Source organism: Pan troglodytes, chromosome 2 (genome assembly GCF_028858775.2).
Source record: "Pan troglodytes isolate AG18354 chromosome 2, NHGRI_mPanTro3-v2.0_pri, whole genome shotgun sequence".
In the NCBI taxonomy this organism is placed as follows: domain Eukaryota; kingdom Metazoa; phylum Chordata; class Mammalia; order Primates; family Hominidae; genus Pan; species Pan troglodytes.
Window position 1 is genome coordinate 183901653 of NC_086015.1, and position 15377 is coordinate 183917029.

The 15377-nt window shown below is 37.1% G+C and overlaps 1 protein-coding gene across 3 annotated transcripts in view; it reads right to left on the reverse strand.

Annotated features, from left to right (window-relative positions):
• Positions 1-15377, reverse strand: part of CCDC39 (coiled-coil domain 39 molecular ruler complex subunit) — a 260910-nt gene that overhangs the window by 119140 nt on the left and 126393 nt on the right. For 2 of the 3 annotated variants that reach the window (XM_054682367.2, XM_003310126.6), the window contains 4 exons: positions 9325-9495; positions 9174-9235; positions 6159-6278; positions 5157-5360 (listed from right to left, as the gene is read on the reverse strand). The gene's annotated coding sequence lies outside the window, so the exon portion shown is untranslated. Of the gene's footprint in view, positions 1-5156; positions 5361-6158; positions 6279-9173; positions 9236-9324; positions 9496-15377 lie in introns of those variants that run through there. The other variant, XM_063806406.1, reaches the window with a different exon arrangement.

A 15377-nucleotide genomic window follows, 5' to 3' on the forward strand; every position in this document is an offset into this window, starting at 1 on the left:
GGCACTTTAGATGGGCTACCTCATTTCATTTTCATAAAAGTCCTTTAAGTAGCTGCTGTTATTCCCAATTTATAGATGAGAAAAACAAAGTCACACATCTAGTAAGTGGAAGAACAAAGAGATTGACTCTTCCACGTGTGTAACTCACTGGAGTCACACATTTAAACACTATTCTCTGAATCCTTTCCTTGATAATTAAAAAAAAAAAAAAAAGGCTTTTCAGGAATATGGTCTCCAGAAGTACCATTTCCTTGAAATTTTAACTCTTTACATTTTTATTTTGTATCATTAGTTTAAACTTCGAAGTATAGATTGAGAATAAAATGTGCTTAAAAATAAATTCTTTAAAATGCTAACCTGTATTAATGCTTTACTTGTTTTTAACTATAATAAGCTTTGCATTTATTATCAAACTGCTTTTGCAAGCTACAAGTATAGAATTTGACCTGGTATTCATGACTAGGGTTTCTGTAATTCCAAGTCAGAATTTTTTTTAAAGAAATTATGAGACAATGGCTGATAATGTTGAAAAAAAATCCATATTTACGGGAGATTTTTCAAGTGACTTACTATGATGTCTATTCATTGGAAGAAAGCTTTTGAAAAGACAAGTATATAAAGAAGTTATCCTACAGTGAACAGAACAAAGCCCATTAATGACAACGATGTGAACACTCAAGGAATTATTAAAAGAACTTTTCACTTTGAGGGAAAATTAATTTACCCAGAATTTAGTGCAATTGTTGGAATAAGAGAAACAGTTAGAAGGCAGCAGACCTTGTGGCCAAAGTTTTGCCTAAAGCCATAGCAGTTGGAAGGAATAAGTGCTCTGCTTGTTTCTTTTATATTTTGTCACTGGAGGCATACACATTAGTAGCTCCTAACATTATTTCTCTAATAGCATAGCTTTTTTTTTTCCTGTCAGAACTTAATATAATTAATAGGCCTGGAGACTCATCTCTGTTTTATCTACACACACTTCAAAACTCCTATTTCTTGAATTTTTGGGAAAATAGCTTTAGCTTTATTTCATCTAATTCTACTTTTTTCTTTTTAAATATATTCTAATATATAGAGCCTTTCAGGTAAGAAGTAGTTGTTTACCAGGGACGCTTGTTCTGAAGCAGAGAGATGGCCTATCTGGCTGCCTTCACACTGAGTAGCCATTTTTGTCTAGGAAAGTCGATTCATACTTCTAATCTGATGTAGATTCTTCTCTCCCTAAACTAACCAATGAACCAGGAATAAGAGAAGAAATCAGAGAGGTTAGACAGGTCCCTTGGCCTCATATTTCATTTAATTCTCATTTTCTCTGTTTGTCAATCTATAGCTAAATTGAAACCTTCATCTCCACTGCTTCAGGAAAGAGAGACAGAAAAAAAAAAAGTAGAAAAACAAAGTAACTAGTTCTTGGTTTTTGAACTTCAGAGTGATCTGACCATATCCATTTAAATAACAATTCAAGAAATGTTCTGGGATAATTACCACATAAGATGCAACTCTAGTGAATGAGTTGAATAGTGTGTCTATGTTGTTTTTAGACCATAAACAGAGACAAGATGACACTTTGGACTACAGGGAAAGTTTCACACTGAGTGTCCGTGAGATTCATACTTCTCCTTGAAGGATGGTTGGTTTCAAATGAAAATAGATGGGCATTCCAATTCAAGAACCAGCCTAAGCAAGCGGCACAGGCAATGAACTTAAGACTCAGCAGTGACTATGTGAGGTCCCTAGAAGACTTACCTGAGAGAGAATCCATCAGGGTGACCACAAGCACATTAGATTCCCCTATGCATACAATATTAAGTGCTGACTTCTTCATTTATGTCACTGTGTCATGGATGGAAAATGCTTCTCAATTACAGGGAGAATTTAATGTCATTGTTTTGAGAATTTACCCTTAGAGCTTCACCTCATAAAATGACAACATGCTCCCATCAAATAATATATGTGCTCCCTGCTGCTAGCTGAGGTTCTGTCCTCTAGGACTCTATTCTCCTGCATGCTTCCAAATCTTTGCATTGCAGTCAAGCCTTACTTTCTCAAGGATTGGTTAAACCATGTATTAGTCCATTTTCACACTGCTGATAAAGACATACCCGAGACTGGGTAATTTGTACAGGAAAAAGGGTTTAATGGACTTACAGTTCCACGTGGCTGGGGAGGCCTCACAATCATGGTGGAAGGCGAGGAGGAGCAAGTCATGTCTTACATGGATAGCAGCAGGCATAGAGAGAGCTTGTTCAGGGAAACTCCCATTTTTAAAACGTCATATCTTGTGAGACTTATTCACCACCACGAGAACAGCATGGGAAAAACCCGCCCTTGTGATTCAATTACCTCCCACCAGGTCCCCCCCACAACATGTGGGAATTCAAGATGAGATTTGGGTGGGAACACAGCCAAACCATATCAAACCATAACTTTATATGTGAAATCTTCCTGACATCTCCAATCCTAGAAGCACCATCCCTCATTCACTATTAAGTGGTATGCATAACTTAATTAATATTACCATATGGCTGTATGCATCTTTTCACCTGTATTCCCTTCTGACTGCACTGTTGCTCTTCCAGGATATAAACAACATCTTATGCATGTCTTTCAGTTCTTAGCTCCAAGCCCAGTGAGTGACATATGTTAAATACCCAACTTAAATTTATTTTTCGGGGAAAATGGGTGGGAAGAATGAACTTTCCTTGTAAGTACCTAGGTAACCTCAATTAGGCAGGTCAGAAGCTTTGAAGGTAAATGTAAGAACTGAGAAAGGAAGCATAGAACTTGTTTTCCCAGACAAGCACTGCTCTACTAAATTATAACTAAAGCATTCTGACTTTCAAGTCTTCTTTACTCTATTTTATGGCTTCAGCCTCGAGGATCCCTGGTACCCTTCTGATGTCCTTGGTGGATGTGAGTTTCTCACCTGGACTTTCCTCCCCAGGCTGAATCCAATATCCCACACAGTTTTCTATTCCTTCCCTACAAACCCACATTCTATTCTCTGCATTAGCTTACTGCTGTCTGCTAGCAAATCTAAAACTTCCATGTGTAGAAATATGTGATTGTGTTCCCAATGTGTTCTGTAGACCGAAACCTCCTGAGATGCTACATGAAAAGATATTTCTCAATTAAATTTGGAAAATGTGGCTGGTACGCTGGATCACGCCTATAGTCCCAGCACTTTGGGAAGCCAAGGCAGTGAATCACTTAAGGCCATGAGTTTGAGATCAGCCTGGACAACATGGTGAAATCCTGTCTCTACTAAAAATACAAAAATTAGCTGGGTGCAGTGGCGCACGCCTGTAACCCCAGCTACTTGGGAGGCTGAGGCAGGAGAATCACGTGAGCCCAGGAGCTAGAGGCTGCAGTGAGCCGAGATCACACCACCTGCACACACTGCCTGGGTGACAGATCAAGACTCTGTCTCAAAAAAACAAACAAAAAAAAATTGGTAAGAGTTTATACAAAACTTCCCTCTTACAGCCTCAAATGTGCATTAACATATTAAAGGCTCAGAGAAGTCTTGCACTAAGGGAACTTTGTTGATTTTGTTTAATATTTGACCATGAACCTTTTGTTTAAACTATCACCTCTTAAGGTCATACAGGACCCCTGTTCCACAGAACACACCACAGAAAACACTAGGTAAGGATTAGCAATTCAAAGTGGCTTATTTGGGTAGCAATAGGTGTTTTCTGAAGACAATAGTTTAACCAAAAGTCCTGCTGCTTTAGTAGAAATTTCAAGTGCCTACTTGCGATGGAACTTTTGGGTAAATAGTCTCTGTAGAGCACTTCAGATCCTAACATGATGGAGGAATTGTTTACATGTTTATCAAGCGTTAAGCAATGTGCTATATGTGTTCACATATGTTCTTTCATTTAATCTGAAAAACAATCCTAGTTATATTTTTACCCATTTTAAAAATGAGGAAAGTGAGCTCAGAGGTTACATAGCTTGCCCAAGATCACACAGTTAGTAAGTGGTGAAGATGGCTCAAATCCAGCCCTTATAGCATTAAGTCTCATATCAAGCTCTTCATGCTACCTGAATTTCTAGGTCAGTATCTCTCAAAGCCTCATCCTAGGATGCTTGTCAAAAATTTAGATTCCTAGGATCTATCCTAGGTGTACTATATCAGAGTTTTAGGGATTGGATTAGGAACAGATGTGCTTAACAAGCTCCTCAATTGATTATTACATACTCAGAGAACCACAGTTCTTGGTGTATGTTATTTTTTACCACATTGTACTAGCATCATCCAACTAATTAATAAATTAACATATTATAATATTGTACCTCACTCATATTACTCTACTGTCAAGTCCAACACAATAAAGTCTCTAACCTACATTGTCCTCAAATGTTACCAGATAAGTCCCTTGAGTAAGGCAACTCACTATACCCTGAAAATGAATTAGACAACAAATGAATCTTCTTATGCATTGTTTTTGTTGGTGTTACAGGTGAAACCCACCACTTCTAGAGGTTATCTCAGCAAAATAATTCATGTCTCAGATGGCAAAAAATTGAGAGCAAAAAATATCCAATGAAAGGCAGGGTTTGAAATTAATCAAAAAAGCTCAGAAGGCTTTTGACTTTCCTCCTCTAAGAGTGATAAAAAGATTTTGCTTCTTCCTTTCAGCTGATGCCTTCTATATGTTACTATCTTCCTCTTCACTAATTCCCTAAACAAACCAGTTGTACTTTCTGTAAAATGGCCTCTCATAAAGAGCAAGAAAGCCAAGTAACTGTCTTTCTTTCCTTCTCTGGATTGTGTGAAATATTTTCTGCTGTACAGTGAGGTTCCCTAGACAAGAAATAGTGAAAAACAGCCAGAATGTATATAAAAGTGTGTGTGTGGTGGGGAATTAGAGAGTGAAGAAGAGGGAGAGAGAAAATGGAAAGGCCCTTTCCCCTTGTTTTTCGTTCCTTAGAAACCACCTCTGTTTTTACCTTGTGTTTCCAATTAATTATTATTGTTATAGACTTCACCTAATGCAACTGATATATCAGGGCTCTGTACTTGCATTTATGAGAAAATTAGTAAGGTTTAAAGTGAAGAAATAAGTCACCAAGGTAAAGAAGGGATATTAGAATAGTTGACATGTAGACAGAGACTGATAACTGTCTAATCTGACATTCATTCTCACCTTCTTCCTTATTAATAAAACTCCAGTGCTCAGCGGGACACATTACTGCCCAGAATACAGAATACAATCCCAGCCTTTCTTGCAGCTAGGTGTGAATATACACTTGAGTAATGGCTTTCGAAATGCAACTGGAAGCGATCTGCAGCAGCTTCTGGGAATCTCTTTTGCCCTCCATCTTACACATCTTCTCTTTATTCCCGCTGGCTGGAATGCAAACATGACTGGTGCTAGAACCGCCATTTTCAGAAATGAGGTAAGCTCAGAATGGCAAAGAAGAAAGAACAAAGGAGTTGGGGTCCCCAATGACCATGGAGCCACCAGATCAACCCTGGACTCATTATCTCCAGAATAATTTTACTTGAAAAAGAAAGAAACTTTTAATCTTATGTCTTTATAACTTGGGCGTGCCATCATATGCAGCCGACCCTATGCTGACACAGCCTCTATTCACTTGAGGACTGCAGACAGCATGACTCTAATCCTGAATTTGTTTTGATGTAAATAAAATAAAAGTGATTCTATCAATAATGATGTTTTTGTTTAAATATTTTAAATCCTAGTTATCTTAAGATGTTCAACTCACAGCTACAAAGCTGTGTGAGTCCATGATTCTTCAGTGAAATTACATGAAGGCCACAAGTGGTACAGGAGATTGCAAGAAACTGCACATTTATACGTGACTTAGGCAACTTTTTCTCATATAGAGCAAAGTCGAAATTGCTCAATTTTAAGTTAAAACTAGGTGACTGTCATTTCTAAAGTTTCTATATCCTGACTTTTTCATTTTATTTATTTTTTAAATTCAAGTTTTATTTTAGATTCAGGGAGTACATGTGCAGGTTTGTTACATGAGTATATTGCTTGATGCTAAGGTTTGGGGTACAAATGATCGCCTATGCAGGTAGTGATCATAGTACCCAACAGTTAGTTTTTCAACCCTTTCCCCACTCCCTCATGCTATAGTAATCCCCAATGTCTATTTCCTTATAGCAATGGTCATACCTGATCAACACTGAAAACTTGGAAAACACAAATGTTTCTCCTTTCCCTTGTTTCTTCTCACCCTTTGTTTCTCCCAGGGGTACACAGCAAAGACAAGGAGAACGTCAAAATCTAGAAGATCTAGGAAACCCAAGGGAAAAAAAGGATTGAGGTTTTCAAATGTGCTCGTCAATTGCCATAGACTGGGCAGTGGTGTGAAGAGAAGCAGTTGGCATGTCTGTATTTTCAGAGCAAGTCTCATAGTAGCACCTTCCTCTGTTGTTTTTCCTTAAGTTTTCCAGCTCTTTCTTCTTATGTAAATATATAAGTCCCACACCCCATTTCATGCTTTATTATTCCCAAATAGCAAATGCATTAGGCCCTTTGATTCATCTGTGGAGAATGCATTTTGAAGCAAAGCTTAATACCCTAAAATGGTTAGTTCATGGGGTTTTAATTTTAGGAATATCAGAAAAGTATTAATTCATAGTCTTCAGTTGGCACAAAAACTCAACAGATCTCCTCATGGAAAATGCCCCCTCCTGTCCTTTGCTCAGAAGTGTGCAGGAGACTTAATGGAAATCAAAAGCCCTTGTAAGATGTGTGTGTTGCCCTGCTGGCTCCCTGGACCACGGTCTTGAAGAAAACTGTCTCCATAAGGGAAGCAAGTCTTCCTTGAGGTCTTTTGGTGGCCAGCCAAAAGAAACCTTATGCCATCTCTGGGTCTTTCAAAATGCTTTTATTAGAGACACAGTTTTAGTCCCATGGCCAAGGGAAGGCCTGAAGACCCCAAGTTTCTGCATTTTATTTTCTGCCCTGATTAGAACATCCTGATTAGTCAGATTATTTTGTAAAAATAGGATTGTCAGATCCACATCGCAGAAATATTAACTTAAAATAGATAATGATTCATTAAAACTGCATAGTGCTAATGATAATTTGTAACTATTATTAACCAATGTGCAATTTTTCCCTCTATCTGCATAAGCATAACATTTAAGCAACTAATCTTAGCAGAAAAAATAGTTTCATAGTAAAGGGATAGTTGGAAAATAATTACTGAAAAACAAAGCAAACCAAAAAATAGAAGGAATGTTACTGCTTCTCTAAATGTTCTCAATGTAAAATTGAATTAAATTTCACCAACAAAAATCCTAATAAACAAATTTGGGAGAAAAAACAGCAAACACTTTTAATAAGTTAGATGTCTTTCAATTACTTTAAAAAATGTTTTCTATATGATCTTATCACTCAATATAATGCCCCACTTGGCTATCAACTATAGAAACAGGATTCCTTAAATGCTTCCTGGCAAAAATCAGGCCTCAGCCTGTTTTAGAACTCATCCTAAGGTTGGTCTAGGTAAGAGCAATTTGAAAGAACTAGTTCATTATCTTAAGTACTTAATGCTCTGACCTTGGACTCACTTTCTAGCAACTGCCCTTCTATCTTGTTTCTATAACCAGGCCTCTACTTAGAACCCCTGAGCTGGGCCCTGACTCCATGCGTTGTACTGTATTCTTGACTCCATACCCTGCTTGGTTCTCCCCAATTATCTGAGGCCCTGGAGGCTTGTTCCTGAATGTCAGCCTGGAGATCGGGGCCAGCCACCTGCTTCCTCTTTTGCCTCATGCTCCCACCTGAATCTCCACGTAGTTCCTAGTCTGGAAACCTCTGTTCGTCTTTGAGAACCTACCTCTTGCTGTACCACCTGATGTTGCTGTCTAATCAGACTATCACCTGTTTAAGTCTCCATTCTCTCTGAACATTGTGGCCCGTCCAGCTAGACTTTTTCCAAGTGCCTGAATCATTCCAAAGGCATATAGGCTTTCCAGATCCTCTCTGCCCTGCCTGGCCAAACTCTAAGCTATCCACCAACCTCCAGTCCTAGCACTGATTTCTTAAGTTTTATATTTTAATATTTATTTATTTATTTATTTTCTAGGGATGGGGTCTTGCTACATTTCCCAGACTAAAGTACAGTGGCTATTCACAGGTGCAATCCCACTACTGATCAGTATGAAAGTTTTGACCCACTCTCCTTCTGACCTGAGCCATTTCACCCCTCCTGAGGCAATCTGATGGTCCCGCCTCCCGGTAGGTCACCATATTGACGCCTAACTTAGTGCACAGCACAGGATCAGCATAGCACACTGCAGCTCAGAACTCCTGGGCTCAAGAAATCCTCCCTCTTCAGCCTCCCGAGTAGCTGGGACTACAGGCACACACCATAACACCTGGCATATTTTAATTTTTTTTTTTTTTTGTATATCTCTAGCAGTATTTCAAAGCTCTACCTGTTCTTATTTTATAAACTGCCACAAGTTATCTGTTCTTGGGGCTGAGTTATTAGGAGAGCCCCAAATATGGGAAAAGCAACAAAGGTGAATGAGGACAGAAAAGCTATGAGAGAGGTGCTGAGGAAAGGGAGCTGTACCAGGGTGACAGAGGAACAAGCAGGAGGCCAGAGGATTCTGTTAACTGAAAGGAAAAGCTGAGATTCCAGAATGGGGCAGGCTTCTTGGGGTGAGAAGGGAGGCCAGGAGGAGAGATCTTTTGAATCGGAATGGAGTAGGAATCTGTCTCTTTCATTGCCTTAGAGTCCTGGTAATGACAGACATTTCTACATTAGAGGCCAGGCACTTGATAGGAAGTTATGTAGAACTAATGGAGGTTTTATTGTTGTATTTGTTCCCTCAATGCCAATTTCCACTGCAAATTAGGTGTTTTTTCCCCCCATTTCACAGGTGAAAGTACATAGTCTCCAAAATGTAGATAAAAACTGGCAATGTCTGAAGAAAAAATTACGTGACTTTCAATTTCTTCAGCTTCTAAGAAAAAGAACCAGAAGTCAGAATAATGGTGGTTAGATCCAAACTCTAGTCCAATTCCTGTCTGATCTCATAGAAGCCGTTTAACCTCTCTGAGCCTGAACTTCTCCATCTATAAAAAAAATTAGTGCTAAAATATGTCTTACTGCACTGCAGAGTTCTTGTAAAGCTACAAAATAAAAGCCATCATTCATCAAATTCTTACCCTGGGCCAGACTTCAAACTCCCTGATTTAGGAATGTTAGCTCATCAATCCTCACGACAGTCCTGTAAGATAAAAATCCATTTTCCAGATGGAAAAACCGAGGCTTCCAAAGGTTCAGCAATTTGCCGTTATAACTTTAATCTACACTTACCTGATTCCGAAGCCCTTTCTTTTAACTAGGTGCTAAACTGTGGGAAAGGATTAGCAACTGTAACTCATATGTAAGCACATGAAAGGAAATATTAATAAGAACCCTGTCTTTCCTGCAGCATGCCTTGCTTATGTGAATCAGGCAGTGTGCTTCTTGTCACCGTTATTTTCACTGCAGAAGAAAAAACAAGACAACTGTTAAAAAAAATTAAACAATACAAAAGTATAAAGAGTAAAAACTTCATTGAATGCATAGAAGCAGAGAGAATGGTGGTTTCCAGGGGCAGGGGAGGAGGAGAGAAGGGAGATGGGAACGTGCTGCTCAAAGGATACAAAGTTTCAGTTAGACAGGATGAATAAACTTTGAGCATCTATTATATCATATGGTGACTACAGTTAATAATAACGTATTGTAGACTTGAAAATTTCTCAGAGAATAGATTTTAAATGTTCTCCTCACAAAAAAAATAAGTATGTGAGGTGATGAACATGTTACTTAGTTTTATTTCACAATGTATACTACATATATCAAAGCATGTTGTTGTACATTGTAAATATATATGATTTTAGTTTGTCAATTATACCTTAATCTGGGAGAAACAGAAAAAACTCTCTCTCTCTCTCACACACACACACACACGCACGCTGCAACCTGCTAATCTCAATTTTGCTTTTCCACATACTACACATATACATACAAAGAGTGGCTTTCACAAATACAATTACACTACGTGTATTATTCTGAGATTTGCCTGTTTTTCACTCATCAGTGGCCCTCTTTCCATTTATAGATCTATCTCATTCATATTAATGGCTGCATACTGTGATGTATCATATTTATCATCCTAATATCGAGGAACTCTTAGTATGTTTCCAATTGTTATTATAAGAAATGTTATAATGAGCACCATTATATGTATACAGTCATGCACTGCATAACATTTCAGTGAACAGAACACATATGCCATTATGAGTATAATACCGTATGTTTACCATGCCTTTCCATGTTTAGATACACAAATACCATTGTGTTAGAAATGCCTACAGTACTCAGTACGGTAACCTGCTGTATCAGTTTGTAGCCTAGGAGCAATAGTCATATTTACCACATATGGCCTAGATATGTGGTAGGCTATATATCTGGGTTTGTGTACGTGTATTATGTGATGTTTGCATGATGCCAAATCACCTAGCAATGCATTTCTCAGAATGTATCTGCATCCTTAAGTCATGCATGACTGTATCTTTGGGTTCACATGCAAAGTATTTCTATAGAATTGTTTTTAGAAATGAATTACTGGGCCAGGTGGTTTGTACATTTTTAATTTTGATGAGTACTGCATGTTCTTACTTATGAATGGAAGCTAAATGATGAGAACTTATGAGCACAAAGAAGGAAACACAGACACTGGGGTCTACTTGAGTGGGGAGAGTGAGAGGAGGGAGAGAAGCAGAAAAGATAACTATTGGGTACTGGGTTTAATACCTGGGTGATTAAATAAAATGTAAAACAAACCCCCATGACACATGTTTACCTATGTAACAAACCCTCACATGTACCCCCAAACCTAAAATAAAGGTTAAAAAATTAAATAAATAAATAATAGTATTATAAAAATTTTTTTGATGGGTATCACATCAATCTATATTTCACCACAGTGTACGGGCGTATCCTTTTCTCCACATCTTCATGGATACTAGATATGAGCAGGCTTTTAAATTTCTGCTAGTTTGATGGATAGAAAATGGTAACTTGCTCTTACTTGCATTTCCCTGAGTGCTAGTGAGATTATGCATTTATGTTTACTGCCTAGTTTGATTTCATCTTCCAAGAATGAATTTCCTCTCCATATCCTTTGCTCAATTTTCTCTTGAAATATTCTTTCTTTTTATTGTTGGATTTGTAGGAGAACTTACATATTGTGGCTATTACTCCTTTGAATATTGTATGAATTGCAGATATGTTCTTCCAGCCTCTTTTTTGTATTTTAACTTTTTAGAAATGGATCTTTATAGAAAAGATTTTTATTTGCATGTAAACTTGTCAATTCTTTCATTTATGACTTGGCAGTTTTATGTTTTGCTTAGAAATGTCTTCCCTAGTTATAGATCACAAAAAAAAATTCTCTTGTATTTTCTTCTAGGATTTTTCTGGTGTTAACTTGGTAGCACTCTTTTTCGTTTGTTTGTTTGTTACATTAAATCATTAATCCTTCTGGACTTCCTTGTGAACAGTAAAGACGTAATTGCCTTTTTTTTTCCCAAATGGGCAATCAATAGTACATCTATTACACTGATTTAAAATGTGTTTTTATCATAACTACATTCCGATCTGTATATTGAACTTGTTCTAGACTTTGTACTCTGCTCCATTGATTGTTTTGTTTATTCCTTCATGAATACCCCTTTGCATTTTAGCATATCTTCACAAGCACATCTTCATAATATTCTTTGCTCCTGGTAAGGCAAATCTCCAAACATGTTGTCTTCCTAAATTTTCTTAGCTATTATAAGTAATAATGCCAAGGTGCCTATATACATCCTACATGCCCATTTAGTTTTGGAGCTTTCCCAAATTCATTTTTAAAATTGTGCTGCTTTTGATGAGAACATCATTAATGCATATCATGCCAAAAATGAAAAAAGAAAAAAAAACACGACTCTTTTGAATCTACCTAAAGTAGCAAATTCAAGCATTACATCATCATGGTAAAGTCATTTATATCCCTGATTGAGTGATCCAGAGAACTCCAGTCCTCTACATATTTCCCCCTTTTCCCAATCATATGATAAGAGATAGATGTTTCCCAAATCTTGTTCCTTTGGAGAGGAAGAAAACTGATTAAAAATCCTGATTTTTCGTACAAGATAATATAACACACTGGCCATATAATTTGGAACATTATTTTAAAATAATGATATATAATAGACATATTTAAGTAATTAGAGCCAGAGTAGTCCAGTGATTTAAATTATGGGCTTTAGAATCAGACAATTGAATTCAAATCCTAAATAGTGGTATTTAACTTCTCTGGAGACTTGATTTCCTCATCTACCTAAGGTTTAAATTGCCCACTTAATCATTTGTATGGATTAAAAATATTATGTACAAATCATTTACATATTGCATCACTTAGGAGGTACCTAATAAATTGTGATTGTTATTGCTAATAGGTTTTTCTGTTGTATATCTTGCATGCATATAGCAGTTTTTTCAAAGCGCTTTCATAGATCTTTTCTCTTCGTGTTCCTTTTACAGGTGAAATATGGGCAGAGGGACACTAAAAGGGAGGGCTGCTGGCAATTGTTCATTGCTATTGAAGGAAGTGAGGGTGAGCTTGAGAAAGCACTGTACACTGAGGAATCTCAAGGACTCAGCTTCCTTCTGCACCCCTAGTCAAGATCTGAGAGGCAGAGCTTCTGTGAGAGCATTTGAGTGCTAGAAATTTATAAGGTTTTTATAAGATTATCCACTTAAAATAGACCATATTTAATCCCATTTAGGATCTGGTTTAGATGAGCTTTTCTATATAACCATTGTGAATGAAAAGTACTATCAAAATTCTATCTTCCCCCTTACATTTGCACAAAATCAGTGGGAAATAAAGATGCATTTACATTTTGCACCATTTATTTGATCTTCCTTTTAGCCCAATAAGTTATATATTAAAAAATCCTCAGTGCGTCTAAATTGCTTACCTGCTAAATTAGCCAATTGCTTGCAATATGCAAACTTTTTTGTAGGTGCCACTTAGGAGTAAGACTAAACGGCCAGCTGATGCTTTCAGTTCAAGCAGTGAACAACTGTATTTTTTTAACATTGTAAAAAAAATTCATTTACTATCTATTTGCTAAGAATGACTTGCCTAGATATTTTCTTTGTACCTCTAGAGCATGGGTCAATGTGCTCTGGTACGTATGCAAGTTAGCATAGAATAACAAGGGCAATAAAAAAATAAACCTTGATTTGCTCATAATTAGGTTATTCTGGGACCGAGTCAGAGAATATGTCTTTTGGGGAGTGAGGTGCAAAAAACATGCTATGTGCCTTAATTATTGTGTATTTAAAAGTAGAGTATTACTTTCTGGGACTTAATGTCCAATAAGGATCCTTGTCTTTTGAGTCATAAGATTATATGAACACCGACATCAGATGGAAAAGGCAGAGTGAATAATACATATTTCAGAAGTTTGCAATATAGTATTGGAATTGCATTTGAATCTATAGATCATCTGCGATCATTTGTTTTGTAGATGACAATGTAATAAAAATACAATTTAAAGCCAATTCTTAAGTGAACAAAGCAATAACCATATTTAAATAAAAAAAGAACACTTTTTATAAAATTAATAAAAAGGTCACTTGGTACATGCATGACCATATATTTTTATATTTTGCATTTGCAAATAATGAAAGCTCACATGGGTTGTAATAATTGTTACTGGCTTTTAATATTGGGCAAAGCACAAATACAAAATGTACTTGAAGCTCAGCTTTAAGTAGATTATGAACATTTAATATAGAATGTTATCATAATATTCAGAGCACCAAATTGCAGACTTCTGTCACCCACTTTCAAGCATGCTTCTGAAGATCATAGTTAATTCTGCTGATTTATGGTAATGCTGCAGCATTATCGTCCACAGCATCAGAAACCACTAACAAGCTTAGTATAAGCTTGGGCTGAAATGGTTTGAGGTTTAAATTTCTGTAACGATTATAAAGTAGAAGGAATAAAATCCCACTTCAGCAAAAAAAAAAAAAAAAAAAAAAAAAGTACTGCATTTCCTCTTGGTATCACAACCATCCCCTACCTCCCGGTAGCCTTCCCCCACTGCATGAAAAAAAGTAACTTTTAATGGACTGGCATTTTAAATTTTCTATGTAGTATTTTCTAAATGGTAGTATTTCTAATTCAAATATATAATGCTCACGGTTTTTCCTTGGTGAGGAGAACTGCTCTAAAAGAGGTTTCCCCACCCCATCCTTCTAAAATGATTGCTCTTTTTAAAACAAATTCCCTTCTAGAAGCCCCTTTTTTGAACATTAATTTACATTACATTCACTCGTCTAGAAAATGGTTAGAAATCAGAACATTTTAATGGCCATTATCCTCATCTGGCCAAATGATTGTGTCGTACTTAATGTGTGGCCCTTAAGCAGATGAGGCCCACTTACTGTCTTCTTCCCTGCTGTTGAAGTCAAAAAAGGCTCCTGGCTTGAATTAGCACAGTTAAAAAAAAAAAGGTGGGGGAAAGGACCGTCTACCAAGACTGCTCCCCAAAAGATGAGTGCCTCCTTGTCAGTGAACACAATGAACAAACACTGATGGAGGCAAAAGATTTGTGGAGTCTTGAAGATGAAAAATGCAGTAACATCAACACCATCCCTGCTGAGAGACAAAAGAGCAGCTACTCTTGTCACAAACTGATTTCCAAGAGAGTGAGCTAAAGGAACAATTCTGTGTCACACACTTGTGGCTGTAATCTCCTGCTTGGAATAGGACAGAAATAGATTCAACAAGCATTGCCTTCGTGTTTTCTACAAGAAAATCAACTCATGCCGCCCTTCAGATCTTTAGCAAATGTCTTTTTATGAAAAAGCAAACTCTTCCCTTTGGTTTTGGGGGAAATAGCCACAATTGAAAAACAAGGGAGTGGGGAAACATATGTTCCACAAAGGTGCTAACAGTCTGGGGTGGAGTGGGTTTGAGCTCAGGTCCACCATGAATCCGTCCTGAAAGAATCAGAGATGGTCCAGCGGCATGTACCTCCCCAAACTCTAATTTAAAATTCAACCCCCAAATAAGCTGCCGCTTAGGATACATGGATAACACATAGGTAAAGAAACAAGAATAATAATGTGTGTTGATTTATTGTTTATCTCCGCATTAAGCATTAAGGAATATTTTATGACACCCGTTCTTATTTGAGAGAAAAGACTGACCAAATTTTAATATCCCTTTAGGCAAAATCTAGTTCAGAAAAAACAACTGAGATTTCTAAAATTTTTCAGTCTATAAGGGTGAATGTTTTGTATTTGGCTGGAGGAGG